The following is a 20,752-nucleotide window of genomic DNA, read 5'->3' as shown; positions in this document are numbered from 1 at the left end:
AAAAAAAATTAATTCTTGTTTCTGCTTAATCACAGCTCCATTAATTTAAAAAAAACGTAATGTGACACCCTTCCTACTTTACCACCCCCCTCCCTCTCAATTGTTTTACTGAAATTTATTTTTATTAGATAGCGCGCGATTATGCTCGCGTGTTTAGAGCGTCAATAAATTTCCCCTGAATTCCACCCCAGACAAAAGAGTTCCGATTGACGAGAAGAAACAACGAGCGATTGCAAGCTGCTCTAAGTGATGTGTTGAGGCGACTGACGAGGACTTAAACTTGGAGTGCGTGAGAGAGCCGTGTTTTCTGCGGCTCTGGAGTGGCGGGGCGGCTCAAGGGTTTTCTTATAAGAGCAGGAGCGTCTTGCACTCGGTCATTCTGCCGTGGACGACCAGAAAGTTGGACATTGTGAGGTAGCGAACTGCTGGCGACTACAGAAAGTTGGACATTGTGAGGTAGCGAACCGCTGGCGACTGAAACAGGAATTTTTAAAGCTGAAATTGTATTTTTTTGGATCTTTTGTCTTTTTCCTCAACATTGTAAGTATTTTTCTTGTTTGAGTTTATCAAGTATTTTAAGCATCGGGATACTTAGTAATTTTTTTTTAATTTAGCTTTGTTAGTTTTACCGGGAAAGGGAGAGTGAGAGATGACTTTTGGAGTAAAATTTCACCAATACCATACGTTATATAACACTCAGATTATTAAAACGTGGTTTATTTAATGTGTTTGCTAATGCTAATTTAACGTGGTTTATTTAATGTGTTTGTTCCTTTGCTAGATTTAACGTAGTTGATTTAACGTGTTTTCTACTGCGAGATTTAACGTAGTTGATTTAACGTGTTTTCTACTGCTAGATTTAACGTAGTTTATTTAACGTGTCTTCTACTGCTAGATTTAACGTAGTTTATTTAACGTGTTTTCTACTGCTAGATTTAACGTAGTTTATTTAACGTGTTTTCTACTGCTAGATTTAACGTAGTTTATTTAACGTGTTTTCTACTGCTAGATTTAACGTAGTTTATTTAACGTGTTTTCTACTGCTAGATTTAACGTAGTTTATTTAACGTGTTTTCTACTGCTAGATTTAACGTAGTTTATTTAACGTGTGGCCCACGTCATTGGTGTGTGGCCTACGTCTTTGGTGTGTGGCCCACGTATTTGGTGTGTGGCCCACGTCTTTGGTGTGTGGCCCACGTCTTTGGTGTGTGGCCCACGTCTTTGGTGTGTGGCCCACGTCTTTGGTGTGTGGCCCACGTATTTGGTGTGTGGCCCACGTCTTTGGTGTGTGGCCCACGTCTTTGGTGTGTGGCCCACGTCTTTGGTGTGTGGCCCACGGCATTGGTGTGTGGCCCACGTCTTTGGTGTGTGGCCCACGGCATTGGTGTGTGGCCCACGTCATTGGCGTGTGGCCCACGTCATTGGTGTGTGGCCCACGTCATTGGTGTGTGGCCCACGTCATTGTTGTGTGGCCCACGTCATTGGTGTGTGGCCCACATCTTTGGTGTGTGGCCCACGTCATTGGTGTGTGGCCCACGTCTTTGGTGTGTGGCCCACGTCTTTGGTGTGTGGCCCACGTCTTTGGTGTGTGGCCCACGTCTTTGGTGTGTGGCCCACGTCTTTGGTGTGTGGCCCACGTCTTTGGTGTGTGGCCCACGGCATTGGTGTGTGGCCCACGTCTTTGGTGTGTGGCCCACGTATTTGGTGTGTGGCCCACGTCTTTGGTGTGTGGCCCACGTCTTTGGTGTGTGGCCCACGTCTTTGGTGTGTGGCCCACGTATTTGGTGTGTGGCCCACGTCATTGGTGTGTGGCCCACGTCATTGGTGTGTGGCCCACTTCATTGGTGTGTGGCCCACGTCTTTGGTGTGTGGCCCACGTCTTTTGTGTGTGGCCCACTTCATTGGTGTGTGGCCCACGTCTTTGGTGTGTGGCCCACGTCTTTTGTGTGTGGCTCACGTCTTTTGTGTGTGGCTCACGTCTTTTGTGTGTGGCTCACGTCTTTTGTGTGTGGCTCACGTCTTTTGTGTGTGGCTCACGTCTTTTGTGTGTGGCTCACGTCTTTTGTGTGTGGCTCACGTCTTTTGTGTGTGGCTCACGTCTTTTGTGTGTGGCTCACGTCTTTTGTGTGTGGCTCACGTCTTTTGTGTGTGGCTCACGTCTTTTGTGTGTGGCTCACGTCTTTTGTGTGTGGCTCACGTCTTTTGTGTGTGGCTCACGTCTTTTGTGTGTGGCCCACTTCATTGGTGTGTGGCCCACGTCTTTGGTGTGTGGCCCACGTCTTTGGTGTGTGGCCCACGTCTTTGGTGTGTGGCCCACTTCATTGGTGTGTGGCCCACGTCTTTGGTGTGTGGCCCACGTCTTTGGTGTGTGGCTCACGTCGTTGGTGTGTGGCTCACGTCTTTGGTGTGTGGCTCACGTCTTTTGTGTGTGGCTCACGTCTTTTGTGTGTGGCTCACGTCTTTTGTGTGTGGCTCACGTCTTTTGTGTGTGGCTCACGTCTTTTGTGTGTGGCTCACGTCTTTTGTGTGTGGCTCACGTCGTTGGTGTGTGGCTCACGTCTTTGGTGTGTGACGCTAGCGGGTTCTAACATTCCGTCATTAATTTAATAAATAATAGGTAGGGCCCTATTTACCAATAATAAATATTTAATAAATAATTGGTATTTACCAATAATAAAAATTTAATAAATAATAGATATTTACCAATAATAAAATTATTTTAGAACTAAGTCGAAAGTCTCGAGTTTGGATTCGAGGCACGAGTCTGTTGACTCCCTGAGTCCACCCAGCTGTGATGGGTACCTGACTCACGTTAAGGGCCATTCTATCCCACTGTATGCCGAAGTCTTTTGTAACAAATAAACTCTACTTCACCCGTCATTTTATTTGTATGAACCCAAGAGGTTCTATAAAATGCCATAAATGGACAGAAAGAATGAGTAGGCCTACACATTAGCAAATGTCAGGACATTTACTAACCTAATCCGACTCCTAACTCAATCACTAGCCCAAGAGTTTCTTTCAGGCATCTCGTCGGAAATGTAAGTGCCCCCCCCCCCAACCCCGGATAAAACGTCTGAAAGAAACACTGTCTAATCCATACCTATCCCTTGCCCTATCCCATAGGGGGATAATTTGAAATTTCGAGCGGGTCATCCCACAAAATATACGTTCCCAAAACATCATCCATTTGTAAACGGATTTGTTTTTTAAAAACATGTCTCAAGATTTCCCAAAGAAATCTGAACACCAATTCTTGCCCTCTCTCTCTAAAAATCATTTAGTGTGTGGATATCGCTTTCTTTGAACTTGCAAAACGTGAGTACTTCTTTTGCTCGCTCTCTCCCACACAGAAGACTCGATTTACTCTTTGAAATATTTCCAACATTTTCCGCCGTAAGTTTGTCTGGTCAGCACTAACTCTTCATCTCCCACTATGAAATATATCGCAAAATAAACATTAACGATGTAATTAGAAACATTGAAAGAATAGCGTACTAATCTTCTAGTAGTTTTATTACACAGTTAATGGCTTGGTGTCAAGTGGTTTAGCAAGGCTATATAATTGTGAATAGATTACTGCCTTTATAAAAGAAATAACTCACGATTATAAAAATTGAATTATATTCGGTGTCTGAACAATATATCTAGGAGGTGGGCAGGGAATAATAATCGATTAGCCAGCGGATCTATAACACTTAAATATTAATTTAACAAACTGAAAAGTGAAATTCGAAATTAATCGAAGCTAGTGACATAGATGATGTTTTACTTACTAAGTAACTGAGTTAGTGATAACTAAAGTCTGTTCGGCTTTATTTAATCAACAAGTGACCTATCTAGCGTAAATCTGACCTGTTTACAAACAGAGTTTCTTCCAGGCATCTCTTCAGCCCCCCCCCCCCCCGAAAATGTTTTACCGCCCCCCCCCCCCTCCAACGAAATGAAATTTATATAATTTATATAGAAAATATATACTTTTAACAGTGTCCGCCCCCCCCCCCCGAAGAAAGTTTACCGCCCCCCCCCCCCCCCCCGAAAATTTCAAGTGCCCCCCCCCCCCGGAGAAAAAAGTCTGGAAGAAACACTGTTTACAAACAGGTACTTATAACCCGTCACTTAATTGCTGTTTCCATCTATTTTTCATAATTAATAATTTAATCACGTAAGCGACATGTATTTAAAAGTTTTCGAGTTTATAGCTTAACCATCAACAAGATATAACGCTTACTTGTTGAATAACTTTGCATGTATTTTGTAAAGTCATTTAAAAACATGTAGGCCTATTTCTTTTTATTGTAATTTGTGTTTTTCCATTATTATTTTTATTTTGAGTACTTGTAAGCCGCCACTGATTATAATATGACGCATTTTGAGTGAGACACTTGTCATTTATTTTTGGGAGGGGGGGGGGGTTTATATGGGATGTTATAACTCCCACTAACACACCATTCCTGCGATACTGTAGAACATTACAAAAATGACACTGTCCTTCCCTGAGTCCTCTACACCACACATACAATACTCTTTGATACTGTCCTTCCCTGAGTCCTCTACACCACACATACAATACTCTTTGATATTCTGTCCTTTACTGAGTCCTCTACACCACACATACAATACTCTTTGATACTGTCCTTCCATGAGTCCTCTCTATTATACAGCAACCTCTTATAGCGTGGCATATCACGCCGAAACCGATACTCAATCTATAAATAACCTAAAACTTATTTTAATCCTAGGACTAATTCTGACCCTAATCCCGATCATCAAGATCATACGCGAAACCCTGGAGTCATGATCCTGAAGTTGATACATGCTAGGGTGAGCAAGTACGTCCCGGTCAAGTACTAGTGTGGTATTTAACGATATTGGTCAAGTTTTTAACTACCACGGTCAAGTATTTAACTACCTCAGTCAAGTATTTAACTACCTCGGTCAAGTATTTAACTACCACGGTCAAGTATTTAATTACCACCATAGTCAAGTATTTAACTACTCGGTCAAGTATTTAACTACCACTCTCAAGTATTTAACTACCTCGGTCAAGTATTTAACTACCTCAGTCAAGTATTTAACTACCACTACGGTCAAGTATTTAACTATCACCACGGTCAAGTATTTAACTACCACTCTCAAGTATTTAACTACCACCACGGTCAAGTATTTAACTACCACCACGGTCAAGTATTTAACTACCTCAGTCAAGTATTTAACTACTCGGTCAAGTATTTAACTACCTCGGTCAAGTATTTAACTACATCGGTCAAGTATTTAACTACCTCGGTCAAGTATTTAACTACCTAGGTCAAGTATTTAACTACCACCACGGTCAAGTATTTAACTACCTCGGTCATGTATTTAACTACCTCAGTCAAGTATTTAACTACCACTACGGTCAAGTATTTAACTATCACCACGGTCAAGTATTTAACTACCACTCTCAAGTATTTAACTACCTCGGTCAAGTATTTAACTACCTAGGTCAAGTATTTAACTACCTCGGTCAATTATTTAACTACCTCAGTCAATTATTTAACTACCTCGGTCAAGTATTTAATTACCACCATAGTCAAGTATTTAACTACTTCAGTCAAGTATTTAACTACCACCACAGTCAAGTATTTAACTACTTCAGTCAAGTATTTAACTACCACCACAGTCACGTATTTAACTACCACCACAGTCAAGTATTTAACTACCTCAGTCAAGTATTTAAATACCACCACAGTCAAGTATTTAACTACTCGGTCAAGTATTTAACTACCACTCTCAAGTATTTAACTACCTCGGTCAAGTATTTAACTACCTCAGTCAAGTATTTAACTACCACTACGGTCAAGTATTTAACTATCACCACGGTCAAGTATTTAACTAACACTCTCAAGTATTTAACTACCTCGGTCAAGTATTTAACTACCTAGGTCAAGTATTTAACTACCTCAGTCAAGTATTTAACTACTCGGTCAAGTATCTAACTACCTCGGTCAAGTATTTAACTACCTCGGTCAAGTATTTAACTACCTAGGTCAAGTATTTAACTACCACCACGGTCAAGTATTTAACTACCTCGGTCATGTATTTAACTACCTCAGTCAAGTATATAACTACCACTACGGTCAAGTATTTAACTATCACCACGGTCAAGTATTTAACTACCACTCTCAAGTATGTAACTACCTCGGTCATGTATTTAACTACCTAGGTCAAGTATTTAACTACCTCGGTCAATTATTTAACTACCTCAGTCAAGTATTTAACTACCTCAGTCAAGTATTTAAATACCACCCCGGTCAAGTATTTAACTACCACCACGGTCAAGTATTTAACTACCACCACGGTCAAGTATTTAACTACCTCAGTCAAGTATTTAACTACTCGGTCAAGTATTTAACTACCTCGGTCAAGTATTTAACTACCTCGGTCAAGTATTTAACTACCTAGGTCAAGTATTTAACTACCTAGGTCAAGTATTTAACTACCACCACGGTCAAGTATTTAACTACCTCAGTCAAGTATTTAACTACCACTCTCAAGTATTTAACTACCACCACGGTCAAGTATTTAACTACCACCACGGTCAAGTATTTAACTACTTCGTTCAAGTATTTAACTACCTCGGTCAAGTATTTAACTACCACCACGGTCAAGTATTTAACTACCTCCACGGTCAAGTATTTAACTACCTCCACGGTCAAGTATTTAACTACCTCGTCAAGTTGTTAACTACCTCGGTCAAGTATTTAACTACCTCCACGGTCAAGTATTTAACTACCTCGTCAAGTTTTTAACTACCTCGGTCAAGTATTTAATTACCTAGGTCAAGTATTTAACTACCTCGATTAAGTATTTAACTGCCTAGGTCAGGTATTTAACTACCTCGGTCAAGTATTGGTGTGTTGTATTAAACTGCGGCTCAAATAAAATAAATGTTTTATATTTGTTTTAATCTTCGCTGTGTTTTCTCTAATCATTTGGGAACTCCAACATTGTGTGTTTGTGTGTGTGTGTGTGTGTGCGCGTGTACGTGTGAGTGAGTGTGTTAAAGAGACTGTCTATCTCTAGACAATTCACCACCAATCCTTGAAATATACTCTTTTTCCTCACCTCCCTCTCCCCCAACCCCCACACACTAATATTAGTAGTCTAGAGACAAACCACCCTCACTAATCAATTATCCCCTAACCTTACCCCCCCCATCCACTCTAACAGGGTAAATAGATATACAACCCCGCCTCTCCAACACACACACACAAACTCTAACGCTATACAGTGTCAATTTGTGTCAAATGGGTGGTCCGCACCCCCCGCCCCCCGCCTAGCGACGCCTCTGCCTTACACCGACAACGAGCTTGCCCACTATTCGAATTTTTAAATTTTATGTACACGCATAGATATGTTGTCTCTACTGTTAGATATGCTGTCTCTTCTGTTAGATATGCTGTCTCTACTGTTAGATATGCTGTCTCTTCTGTTAGATATGTTGTCTCTACTGTTAGATATGATGTCTCTTCTGTTAGATATGTTGTCTCTTCTGTTAGATATGCTGTCTCTACTGTTAGATATGCTGTCTCTTCTGTTAGATATGTTGTCTCTACTGTTAGATATGTTGTCTCTACTGTTAGATATGCTGTCTCTTCTGTTAGATATGTTGTCTCTTCTGTTAGATATGCTGTCTCTTCTGTTAGATATGTTGTCTCTTCTGTTAGATATGTTGTCTCTACTGTTAGATATGTTGTCTCTTCTGTTAGCTATGCTGTCTCTTCTGTTAGATATGTTGTCTCTTCTGTTAGCTATGCTGTCTCTTCTGTTAGATATGTTGTCTCTTCTGTTAGATATGTTGTCTCTTCTGTTAGATATGATGTCTCTTCTGTTAGATAAACTGTCTCTTCTGTTAGCTATGCTGTCTCTTCTGTTAGATATGTTGTCTCTTCTGTTAGATATGTTGTCTCTTCTGTTAGATATGATGTCTCTTCTGTTAGATATGTTGTCTCTTCTGTTAGATATGCTGTCTCTTCTGTTAGCTATGCCATCTCTTCTGTTAGCTATGCTGTCTCTTCTGTTAGATATGTTGTCTCTACTGTTAGATATGCTGTCTCTTCTGTTAGATATGTTGTCTCTTCTGTTAGATATGCTGTCTCTTCTGTTAGATATGTTGTCTCTTCTGTTAGATATGTTGTCTCTACTGTTAGATATGTTGTCTCTTCTGTTAGCTATGCTGTCTCTTCTGTTAGATATGTTGTCTCTTCTGTTAGCTATGCTGTCTCTTCTGTTAGATATGTTGTCTCTTCTGTTAGATATGTTGTCTCTTCTGTTAGATATGATGTCTCTTCTGTTAGATAAACTGTCTCTTCTGTTAGCTATGCTGTCTCTTCTGTTAGATATGTTGTCTCTTCTGTTAGATATGTTGTCTCTTCTGTTAGATATGATGTCTCTTCTGTTAGATATGTTGTCTCTTCTGTTAGATATGCTGTCTCTTCTGTTAGCTATGCCATCTCTTCTGTTAGATATGCTGTCTCTTCTGTTAGATATGTTGTCTCTTCTGTTAGATAAACTGTCTCTTCTGTTAGATATGTTGTCTCTTCTGTTAGATATGTTGTCTCTTCTGTTAGATATGCCATCTCTTCTGTTAGATATTCTGTCTCTTCTGTTAGATATGTTGTCTCTTCTGTTAGATATGCTGTCTCTTCTGTTAGATATGCTGTCTCTTCTGTTAGATATGCTGTCTCTTCTGTTAGATATGCTGTCTCTTCTGTTAGATTTGCTGTCTCTTCTGTTCCATTCGTCGTGATACTCAACTTGAATCACACCCCCATCCCCCCACACTCTAATGCTAATGATATGAGGAGAGATCTACTGCCTCCTCCCAACCCCCACACCCACCCCACCACATACAGAGTAAATAGATCTCCAGTCTATTGAACCAACTCATCAAACTTGCACACAGAGACAAAACATCCCTGTTTACATTTCATCAGTAATGTCAGCCCAGCCATCTACACTACAGGTGTATTCTCTATCTCCCGAAACCTAACCAAAACTTCAAAAACGCTGCCTGAAACTGCTTAGCTTTCATAACCCAATATTTTTCTGATTTACCCAAAAATGAGGCTGATGCTATTTAAATATACATTTTACAAATAATATTAAGACATCCGTTTCAATATTTAATAGGTTTTTTTCAGAGTCTGACATTTTCATTTTTTGTTGTTTAGAAATCATTTTTAAATACATTAATTGCAACGCGCGCTTGCTGATGTCCTAATTGATTTGTATAAAATTATTACCTAATGAAAAAAAATGGATTTTAATCTAGAGACACGTGGATAAAATATGCAGATTAGCCCACTCTTTTTAATCGCAAAACTATTTCAACCTGGATTAAAATGATGGCTTTTTTTGCTCGTGTAAAAACCGGATCAATATTTTGTATTTATTCATCAAAAGACGGCGGGGGAATGTAGCGGAACAAAATAAAATAAAAACATTACGTGGGCGGAACATCTGATGATATTTTTGCTTATTCTTGTTGTTGCTGGAATAACGGTTGCTAATTATGATGTTGCTGCTCTAATTATTGTTGTTAATGTTGCTGTTGCTGTTCCTTACGCTTTTGCTACTATTGCTAATGTTGCTGCACTGTTGTTAATGTTGTCGCTGCATTGGTTGATATGTTGCTGCTGTTGGTAGTGTCGTTTTTGTTGTTGTTATGTTGTTGCTGCTGTTTTTATGTTGCTACTGTTGCTAATGTTGTTGCAAATGTTGCTACTGTTACTAATGTTGCTGCACTTTTTGTTACTGTGTTGCTTCTATTACAGTTTGTTCTATTGTTAATTTTTATCTTACGTTTTGGTTTCTTTTGTTTTGGAGGTAAGTGGGGGGGGGGGGGGGGGTGGCAGACTTGTTATATAGCTTGTTTAGGTTGAAAGTAAATTCTGTAGCCCGAGACACATGAAAAATGCTCTCACAACCAAATCTTGAAGACAGCCGAATTAAAGGGAAGTAAGAATCACGTTAACCAGATTAAATTAAAGGGAAATAAGAATCACTTTAACTAGATTAATTAAAGGGAAATAAGAATCACTTTAGCCAGATTAATTAAAGGTAAGTAAGAAGCACGTTAGCCAGATTAAATTAAAGGGAATTAAGAATCCAGTTAGCCAGATTAAATTAAAGGGAAATAAGAATCACTTTAACTAGATTAATTAAAGGGAAATAAGAATCACTTTAGCCAGATTAATTAAAGGGAAGTAAGAAGCACGTTAGCCAGATTAAATTAAAGGGAAATAAGAATCATTACGTTAGCAAGATTATATTAAAGGGAAGTAAGAAGCACACGTTAACCAGATTAATTTTAAAGGGAAGTAAGAAACACACCAAACCAAGTTAAAATGAATTAAAAAAGACGTCAGCAAGACTGTAATTCAAATAAATTTCCCTGACTGTAAGCATTCACACAACGTATTGATAGAAATTACTACAATCTTTTGTGACGCTGCGCGCCCCAGAATTTTTCTTGTCGCGGAGTCTTTTAGTGTTACGGAAGTTGTTTTGACCGCAAGAACAAAAGAGCTGACGGAACGCTTCAGACTGACAACCATAAGTCTAGCGGTCGCAATGAGAAAATGGCTCACATTGTCAATAATTAATTTCGATTTTATAGACTTAGCCAACGAAAACACTTTTAACATCTGGATTTAAAATGATGGATTAAAATCTGGAGTAATCATGATGTAGGTAATACATTTCTGTTTAATTCGTGTTGAGTCAGGGTTAACTATCACATTTTTAGAAACCCGTCTAACAAAATTATGGCGCTATAAATAAACATTTTTTTTTGTTAATAATTTGGAGACCACATCACGTCTGTCGGTGCTTACGATAAAATGAAGACAAAGGTGCAGTTAAGGCGAGGGTTTATATTCTGATTCACAAAAAGAAAATATGCTTTTTTTACTTTCTCGTATATACGTAGTATAGAGAAAGTATTGTAATCGTGCAAAAAAAAAAATCGAGATTTTTACAAATCTCGACGTTTTACACCTCACTGATACGGAAAAACATAATTTTGCAATCTTGTCCGTATGTCTGTGTGTGTGTGTGTCTGTCTGTCTGTCTGTCTGTCCGTGTGTAAACACGATAACTTGAGTACCGTTACAGCTAGGTTGATGAAATTTCATATATAAGTATTTTATCAAAATCGTAGATCCGTATCAACTTTTGAGCGATTTCCGATAACCGGAAGTGGTACTTTTCCTACTTTGAATTTTTTAAAAGCCTATAACTTGAGTACTATTTCAGATAGATAAATGAAATTTCACATGTAAGTAAAAGATCTAATTCTCTACCTTCTGTTAAATTTTGAGTAATTTCCGTTGACTGGAAGTAGTAATTTACGCTACTTCCGATTTCTCAAAAAACTAATGTAAATTTTAAAAGTACTAATAATATTGCGCACTATTATGCGCTTTTTTTTATTTGCGTTCACTTGGTGTGCAATTAATTTGTCTACGAGATTTTATTCTATTTTTAAAACTTTAAGTATTTAAAATGGATTAAAAATCATGTCTATAGCCCGAGTTCCCATCCCCTGTTATTTTATATAAAAATATTCGAGAAAGTTTAGGGGAGATCACTACCGGTTTATTTATTTTCAAAAATGTGCATAGCGTTTCAGATTTCGAGTCTAATATTAATTTTTAAATTCAGGTCAGGAAATTAAAATTTTGTTTGATATTGGGATAACAAAAATACGTTTATATGGTGACATGACATAGGCTTCAACTCTTGACATACACTACCACTACCACGCGGTAACATGAACTACCCTATCTGGACTTTTCAGGTTATAAAAAGTACTTTACAAAACACAAAACTTTTCTGGTAACGCTTGAAGACATAGCTGAATAATTTAACACCGCTGAATTTGAACAGCCAACATGATCTCGTTAAAGATATGTTGAATTTATAAATGGCATGGAGACACGTTTGTAATTTGATTTTTATAAATGGCATCGAGTGTCACTTAAAAATTATTTTTCTTAATAGTATAAATACACACTTTCATTTTGAATTTTATAAATGATATTATACGCACACACTTTCAAATTACTTTTGTCAATTGGATACAAACTTTCAGTCACTTTTTAAAATTGAATCCAGACGCACTTTCAAACAATTTTTATAAATGGCATACACACGCTTATAAATGGTTTGCAGACACTTTCAAAACGATGTTTGTAAATGGCTTTCACTTTCGTATTCTAACTATTTCTTGGTTAATGCGTCTTAAGCAGGGAGGCAACTCAAATAAAGTATTCGCAATATTGAAACGATCAAAACCCTGGTCCATGTTTGTAAGTAGGGAGAGAATCCATGAATATTTAAAACATACATTAACAGAGAGTAGTGGAGAAATTTTCTTTTGTTTTTTTATTTTCAATGCTGCTGAGGGGGGAGGGGGCGGCCAAAAAATCATTTTTTTTTCACTCCTCTGACGAAAATCAATACATTTATTTCTAAAAATTGTAAAGGCGCTTTTTTTTTATTTAAAATATCAACGGAAAAACATAGAAATAAATGTGAAATATTTAAGACCAGTTCTTTAATTACAAGGATACTAGCACTGTAGCACATAAGGTACAGCTACAAGCGTTACCTTTACAGAGGGCTAATAAGAGCTTTTTGGGCAAACGGCGATCAAGTAATTACATTGGTCAAGCTGGTTGGGATGGACGCGATCTCTGTTGTTTCCTTGGAGATGGACGCGATCTCTGTTGTTGCCATGGAGATGGACGCGATCTCTGTTGTTGCCATGGAGATGGACGTGATCTCTGTTGCCATTGGCCAGACGTGCTTTTGTACATGTCGTCTTCTCTTTGTCTTCTCCGTATGTTCTCTTATGTTCTCTTTGCTTTCTCTTTATTCCCACGTTTTCTTTAACTTACTTTCGCGTCTGTTTGTTTGGTTTTCCAAAATAAACCGGTAGTGATCTCCCCTAAACTTTCTCGAATATTTTTATATAAAATAACAGGGGATGGGAACTCGGGCTATAGACATGATTTTTAATCCATTTTAAATACTTAAAGTTTTAAAAATAGAATAAAATCTCGTAGACAAATTAATTGCACACCAAGTGAACGCAAATAAAAAAAAGCGCATAATAGTGCGCAATATTATTAGTACTTTTAAAATTTACATTAGTTTTTTGAGATCTAATTCTCTACCTTCTGTTAAATTTTGAGTAATTTCCGTTGACTGGAAGTAGTAATTTACGCTACTTCCGATTTCTCAAAAATGTGCATAGCGTTTCAGATTTCGAGTCTAATATTAATTTTTAAATTCAGGTCAGGAAATTAAAATTTTGTTTGATATTGGGATAACAAAAATACGTTTATATGGTGACATGACATAGGCTTCAACTCTTGACATACACTACCACTACCACGCGGTAACATGAACTACCCTATCTGGACTTTTCAGGTTATAAAAAGTACTTTACAAAACACAAAACTTTTCTGGTAACGCTTGAAGACATAGCTGAATAATTTAACACCGCTGAATTTGAACAGCCAACATGATCTCGTTAAAGATATGTTGAATTTATAAATGGCATGGAGACACGTTTGTAATTTGATTTTTATAAATGGCATCGAGTGTCACTTAAAAATTATTTTTCTTAATAGTATAAATACACACTTTCATTTTGAATTTTATAAATGATATTATACGCACACACTTTCAAATTACTTTTGTCAATTGGATACAAACTTTCAGTCACTTTTTAAAATTGAATCCAGACGCACTTTCAAACAATTTTTATAAATGGCATACACACGCTTATAAATGGTTTGCAGACACTTTCAAAACGATGTTTGTAAATGGCTTTCACTTTCGTATTCTAACTATTTCTTGGTTAATGCGTCTTAAGCAGGGAGGCAACTCAAATAAAGTATTCGCAATATTGAAACGATCAAAACCCTGGTCCATGTTTGTAAGTAGGGAGAGAATCCATGAATATTTAAAACATACATTAACAGAGAGTAGTGGAGAAATTTTCTTTTGTTTTTTTATTTTCAATGCTGCTGAGGGGGGAGGGGGCGGCCAAAAAATCATTTTTTTTTCACTCCTCTGACGAAAATCAATACATTTATTTCTAAAAATTGTAAAGGCGCTTTTTTTTTATTTAAAATATCAACGGAAAAACATAGAAATAAATGTGAAATATTTAAGACCAGTTCTTTAATTACAAGGATACTAGCACTGTAGCACATAAGGTACAGCTACAAGCGTTACCTTTACAGAGGGCTAATAAGAGCTTTTTGGGCAAACGGCGATCAAGTAATTACATTGGTCAAGCTGGTTGGGATGGACACGATCTCTGTTGTTTCCTTGGAGATGGACGCGATCTCTGTTGTTGCCATGGAGATGGACGCGATCTCTGTTGTTGCCATGGAGATGGACGTGATCTCTGTTGCCATTGGCCAGACGTGCTTTTGTACATGTCGTCTTCTCTTTGTCTTCTCCGTATGTTCTCTTATGTTCTCTTTGCTTTCTCTTTATTCCCACGTTTTCTTTAACTTACTTTCGCGTCTGTTTGTTTGGTTTTCCAATCAAATCTTGCGATCGAAATTTCGGGCACTTCCCAGTTAGCTAGCGCGCTGAAATTTTCATGGAAGCTTTGTTTCCGATGACAATAGAATATTCAATTGTTATTATTACAAAATTGATCCATGGATAATTTTTATTGATCATTTTAGGCCCCTATATATTTGTACAAAAAAGGGACATAACCTAGTAATTGTAATTTGATGAAAACAAGGTTCGGTACTCTCCCTCTTTTGGCTTACTGAGTAGTGGTCACGCGGTGTTTGTGTACAAACAACGGTGAAAGAAACGGCAACACAGAAGAAACGTCGATTGGAAAAGGCACGTGTTTTTTACGAGTTGTCTTCGTTTACCCAAAAAAAAAGTGAATGCGAGAAGATAAAATCGATAGCAAGATTTGAATGCAAACAAGCAGACAAAGACTAAAAAGTAGAAAATAATTATCATTAAAAAAGTTTTTAAAAACCCACGTTTTCTGATTGAACTAAAAAGTAGAAAATAAATGCTATACCTCACAATAATGCAAGCGATCACTCTCCTATAAGCGATGAAAAACGTGGGGCGCCGTGATTTTCTTACAGTTTCTAATACTGTTGACTCTCTACAAGCTCCCTAATAAAACTCAATAGTATTATCTAATCAATAGTAATATAACTTTTACATCTTATATTAACAATGACCGATAAAAAAACTTTTACTTCGGCGCCCCACGTTTTTCATCGCTTATAGTAGAGTGATCGCTTGCATTATTGTGATGTATAGCATTTATTTTCTACTTTTTAGTTCAATCAGAAAACGTGGGGTTTTTTAAACTTTTTTAATGATAATTATTTTTCATAACTATTCTCTCTTTATTTTGGTCACAATATTATTTAATATTACCTATTCTTGTTAGGGCGTTAAAATCCACGGTAAATTTCACTGATCGACCTTTTCTGGAGGGGAGGGGGCTGGGTAGAGGGTGCCTGTACTACACTTACCCTTTTTGGCATTCTACAGAGTGGCTTTCTAAGCTAGCGAAATTGTGTTCTTAGCCTGAGTAACCTCAATTGACTCGCGTATGCTGTAGAGAGGGGGACTTTAATTTGGGGTGGGGTGGGGGGCATTGATGCCATACCAAAATAAAACACCAAATGTTTGACGACACACATCGCTCAACCTATGTGACGCCCTACAACTCTAAACCCTACCGAGCCCCCACATCTTTAAACTCAACCAACCCACACATAGCTAGAACGTATAATACCTGAAACCTTCACATAGAAAAACTTGTATAATTGTTTTCTTGTGTAAATCATCAGAACATATTTTTCCAACATTCATCTTTTCACACCTGAACCTAATCAAAATTTCCAACATCTTTCACTTACAACTTTTTTATTCCTTTATTTTTCATTTCTGTCGAACATTTATAATCGTAAAACAGAATTGAATTAGTAAATAAAATCCATTAGCTTTCTTCACTTTAGCTTGACACACAATCAAATGGGGGATGGGGGGGGGGGGCGTGGTGAACAAGGGAAAAAATGTAAAACATCACTGAAAAAAAAAGTATGTCGCTGTATAGATGGGGGTACAGTTTCCATCTCAACATGAATATTTCAAAATGTCGCACTGTAAAATGTAACTGATCCAAGTCGTAATCCAAAACCAAAGCGAGGCTAGGATACAACAGAGCACGTCTATTGGGATGGTAAGGTATCTTGTTAGGATCAAACAGTTTTTTCTTAACATAGAAAAATGTAGACTTGTTTCAAATGAGGTTAATGCATTATGGAGAGCATATGTTCAAGGTTCTGTTTTATACACATTACACGTGAATATGTGGGTTTAGCGTATATGAAAACTATTTTTAATATTTGTTCTTTCCAGAGTTTCTTCCAGGCATCTCTTTGGGGGGGGGGGGGGGGGGGGGGGTCAGCCCCGAAGAAAGTCTACCGCTCCCTCGAACGAGTTTCTTTCAGGCAACTCTACTTGGGAGGAGGGGATGAAAAAGTCTGAAAGAAACACTGGTGTCGCGCTTAGCCACTACCCGAAGAATTGCTGAAAGAAATTGCAAGAAAACCACTTTTTAGATTAGACACATTAATTAGGCGGTAATTTTATTATAGAGTATCGATGAAGAAATTTCTTTTGAGTTGGGGGGGGGGGGGGGGTCAGACGTTCTTACGCGGGGGTGGGGCTTCGCCCCTACCCGAAGAATTGTATGAAAGAAACTCTTCACGCAAACCCCTTAGACTAGACAAAATTGCCTTTTTATTCAATGTTTACTCGGGAATCAATGACGTCATATTACTCCGGCTTGATACTATTTTCTACTATATTATGCTGAATATGACGTCATATTTCGCTTCCGCTTTACTGTTAAATTTTTTAATTTGCTTGTGTTTTCTCTAGAGCGTTCTTGTCAGATACATAGATAGATAGATAGACAGACAGCGAAACTATTATTATAGATATAAATATGCATATATATATATATATATATATATATATATATATATATATATATATATATATATATATATATATATATATATATATATATATATATATATATATATATATATATATATATATAATAAGATACCATACTATCTTTATTTATTGATTTTGTATTTATTTATCAATGTACATTCTATTCAGAGTTTCTCCCAGGCATCTCTTAGAGCCCCCCCCCCCCCCGAACGAAATGAAATGTATATAGAAATATATACTTTTAACAGTGTCCGCCCCCCCCCCCCCCCCCCCCCGAAAATTTCAAGTGCCCCCCCTGGAAGAAACACTGGTTCTATCAGAGAACACGCTCCCAATGATATCACCGTTGTTTTACAATACCCGGTCACAAGACACAACCTGAAGATTTTCAAATAACTAATTGTTTAAGTAATTCGGTCATGAAGTTCATTCATTTTAATTCCGTTGGGTTTATTTTCACTCTTCATATGTAACTCCTACTTAATATTACCCTGACGAAAATAGCCCTTTGGTTGTACAATACCCTGGTGAAAAGATTTAACTGGAGTTTTTAAAAAATGTTACATCTCCTAGAGTTTTTCCCTTAAAGCAATAAAGTATTTTTAATCCAATCCGTATTTTCTTACTAATATGTATGTAAATAAGAGTACGTAACCTGAACGCCTTATTAGACGTTCCCTACAAAAAGACAGACAAAAATTCTCTCTGACAAACAGATGAGCAATGATATTTATAACCCCGGCATTACAGAAATTATCCAGACTATCGTCTTACACTGCAATGGCTCCTGACAATCCATCCCATCTATTTCATGAAAATTATAATTTCGTTTTTTTATCTCTTCCGCTCCCTGCCGGCCGGCCGCAAGTTTTGATCTGCCATTAGACGCGTGGTTTTAGCCGTGGAGTTTGGTGTCACAAGCGGTAGTCTGACGGGGCATAAAAAATGTCACATTTTTAATCGGTTTCTAAAATACTCGATAATTTTAGTTTTTTTTTTTAAATAAAGCGAGAGCGATCTTTATGAAACTTTCTCGAATATTCATATATAACACTGACAGAAGGGGGGGGGGGGGCAATTCCAGTTCAATCAGGCTATACACATGTTTCTTATCAATTTTTAAATATTTAAAAATTTAAATAGAAAAGAATCGCGTAGAAAAAAAGAATTGAGCATCAAATGAACAGCAAACGATATGTGTATAATAGTGCGCAAAAGTAGTACCTACATTAATTTATTAAAAGTTAATTAATCATTTAATTAAGTAACATTTTATGTCAATATGTCCACTAGTCTGGACCTACGTGAAAAGTTTGAAATAAATCGGTCCGGTAAAAGTGTTCAAAATTCTGCGCTTAACTTTCCGAACGTGACGGACAATAAATAGTTAAATAAATCCTTATGATTTTTGGAGAAATCAGAAATAGCGTAAAGAACTACTTCCGGGCACCGGAAATCATTCAAAATTTGACGGAACCCAGAGAATAAGATCTCTTACTTCCGGTAACCGGAAATCGCTGTCTGAAAAGTTATTTGAAAACTACAAAATTGATATAATACATATGTATGAAATGGTGCTTAAGTTGTCGTGTTCACGTATACACAGAGAAACAAACAGACAGACGGACAAGATTTCAAATTCTATGTTTTTCCGACTCAGGGAGGTGTAAAACGTCAAGATTTTTTAAAATCACGATTTCGATTTTTTGCACGATTACAATACTTCCTATTTACTCCGTATACGAGTAAATAAAATCTTATAATTTAACTAGATTTCTAAAGTACCCATGATTTTAATACGTTTCTAAAATACTCTATTATTTGACTTGGTTTCTAAAGTACTGTATGATTAAAAAAAGTTTTCTAAAATACTCCATGATTTGGATACGTTTCTAAAATAAGCGATGATTTCCACAGGTTTTCTAAAATTCGCCATGCTTTAAATAGTTTTTTTTAATAGCATCAGATGTAAATTTCATCCCCAGATAAGAAAATCATGTTCCCAAAATTTACACCAATGTATTATAAGTAAACTCATTACTCTAATCCCAGATCCCAAATCCCAACCACTTCTCCAATACAAGTCTCTGCATGATCCCACTACCCTACACACATTTCGAATACCTCAGTACCACTATTTATATCCCTGTATCACTATTACACTGAGATCATAGACCTCGTTACAACTCCACTTAAAAAATTCTTGAAACTAAATCTGAGTCCTTTTTTTTAAAAATAAAACTTGAAGTATTTTAGAAAACAATCATTTGTATTTGTATGTAATGATAGTCTAACATTTTTACCTAGTTTTGATGCGTGGCTCAAACTTAAGCGTCTTCCATACTATTAAAAAAAAATATATCAAGAACTGTACTATAGGTTATAGTTACATTATTTAGGTACTTTTTTCATGAACTAATTAGCTTTTAATAATTTTTAAAATTAATTTCGCTTGATTTAAAATAAAATTTTATTTGGACAACACTATATGACCGGTTGCTAATTAATTAAAGATAATTAAAACTTAGAAATAATTAAAATTGTTTTAAATTTGAGAATTTTAATTTATTTTTTTGTTTTCAGTGAACAATGTCCCTGGTCCTACCAATCTGCCTGTCCACGATCGCCTTCTGTCTCTGCCTTTCTCTGGGTCAACAAGGCGTGTCGGCCAAAAGTCTACCAGACGACATCGATCTACGTCTGCTGGAGGACAGGTCAAGGCTGTTGGCCGGCCAAGTCCAGGGTCAAAGGTCGAAACGGTTCTCCTTCAATGGGAACATAAAAGCTTTGGCCGACAACATGAGGGCACAAGAGGAGATGGAACTTCTGGCAAATTTACAAGAAATGCTCAGATCAGCTGGCAAACGGTCGTCGCTGGATTAGTTCCTGCATAAACGGTCGTCTGTGGATTAATTCCTGGTCAAACGGTCGCCTGTGGATTAATTTCTGGTCAAACGGTCGCTTGTGGATTAGTTCCAGCCAAAACAAGGCGGATGACGTTAAAACATTCAATTTTTCTCTGATATCCTAACAGATATTTTGAAACTTACAATTCAGCAATTCGAAGAAAAAACCCCAAAAAAGGACATTTACACTGTGTGATTTTAAAATATACAGATATAAATCTTTCCTGCTTTAGATATATCTGTTAAAATGAACAAAAAATAATAATTTTAGAACAATTGAAGCGTAAAACTATGGACATGGCTCTTGTTTTTAAACAAAAATTTTAAACTTTAAAAAAATGTATTAAAAATTCCTATGCCTTATTGAAGTATTTCTTTGTTTCTCTTTAATTCGTTTCTTTTTAATTGTTGACAGTTCGTCTTTTAGAACTATATAACACCCACTTCAACTTAAATAATGCTCTTCTATAATTACAGCAATAACAACAACATTTTTAAAAAGTCTTTAACTTACTCCAAGAAAAATAAGAAAAATACGACTACGAGATACTAACAGAGAATATTCTAATACGTTAATACGACGGTATCAAAGTACCGCTGTGGTCAAGTACCGCTGTGGTCAAGTACCGCTGTGGTCAGTACTACTGTGGTCAAGTACCGATGTGGTCAAGTACCGCTGTGGTTAAGTACCGCTGTGGTCAAGTAAAGTACCGCTGTGGTCAAGTACCGCTGTGGTCAAGTACCGATGTGGTCAAGTACCG

General features: G+C 37.1%; 1 long non-coding RNA gene across 1 annotated transcript; it reads left to right on the top strand.

Moving 5' to 3' along the window:
* The first annotated feature begins 223 nt into the window (after window positions 1-223).
* On the top strand, window positions 224-20,354 carry LOC131955879 (uncharacterized). Its single transcript, XR_009388908.1, has 2 exons — window positions 224-540; window positions 19,669-20,354. It is a non-coding gene; the product is annotated as an uncharacterized LOC131955879 (long non-coding RNA).
* Window positions 20,355-20,752: the final 398 nt, after the last annotated feature.

This window comes from Physella acuta, unplaced genomic scaffold, assembly GCF_028476545.2.
Source record: "Physella acuta isolate Inbredline_101_S28 unplaced genomic scaffold, ASM2847654v3 ptg001112l, whole genome shotgun sequence".
Lineage (NCBI taxonomy): Eukaryota > Metazoa > Mollusca > Gastropoda > Physidae > Physella > Physella acuta.
This window is presented reverse-complemented; position numbering and strand designations above follow the sequence as displayed.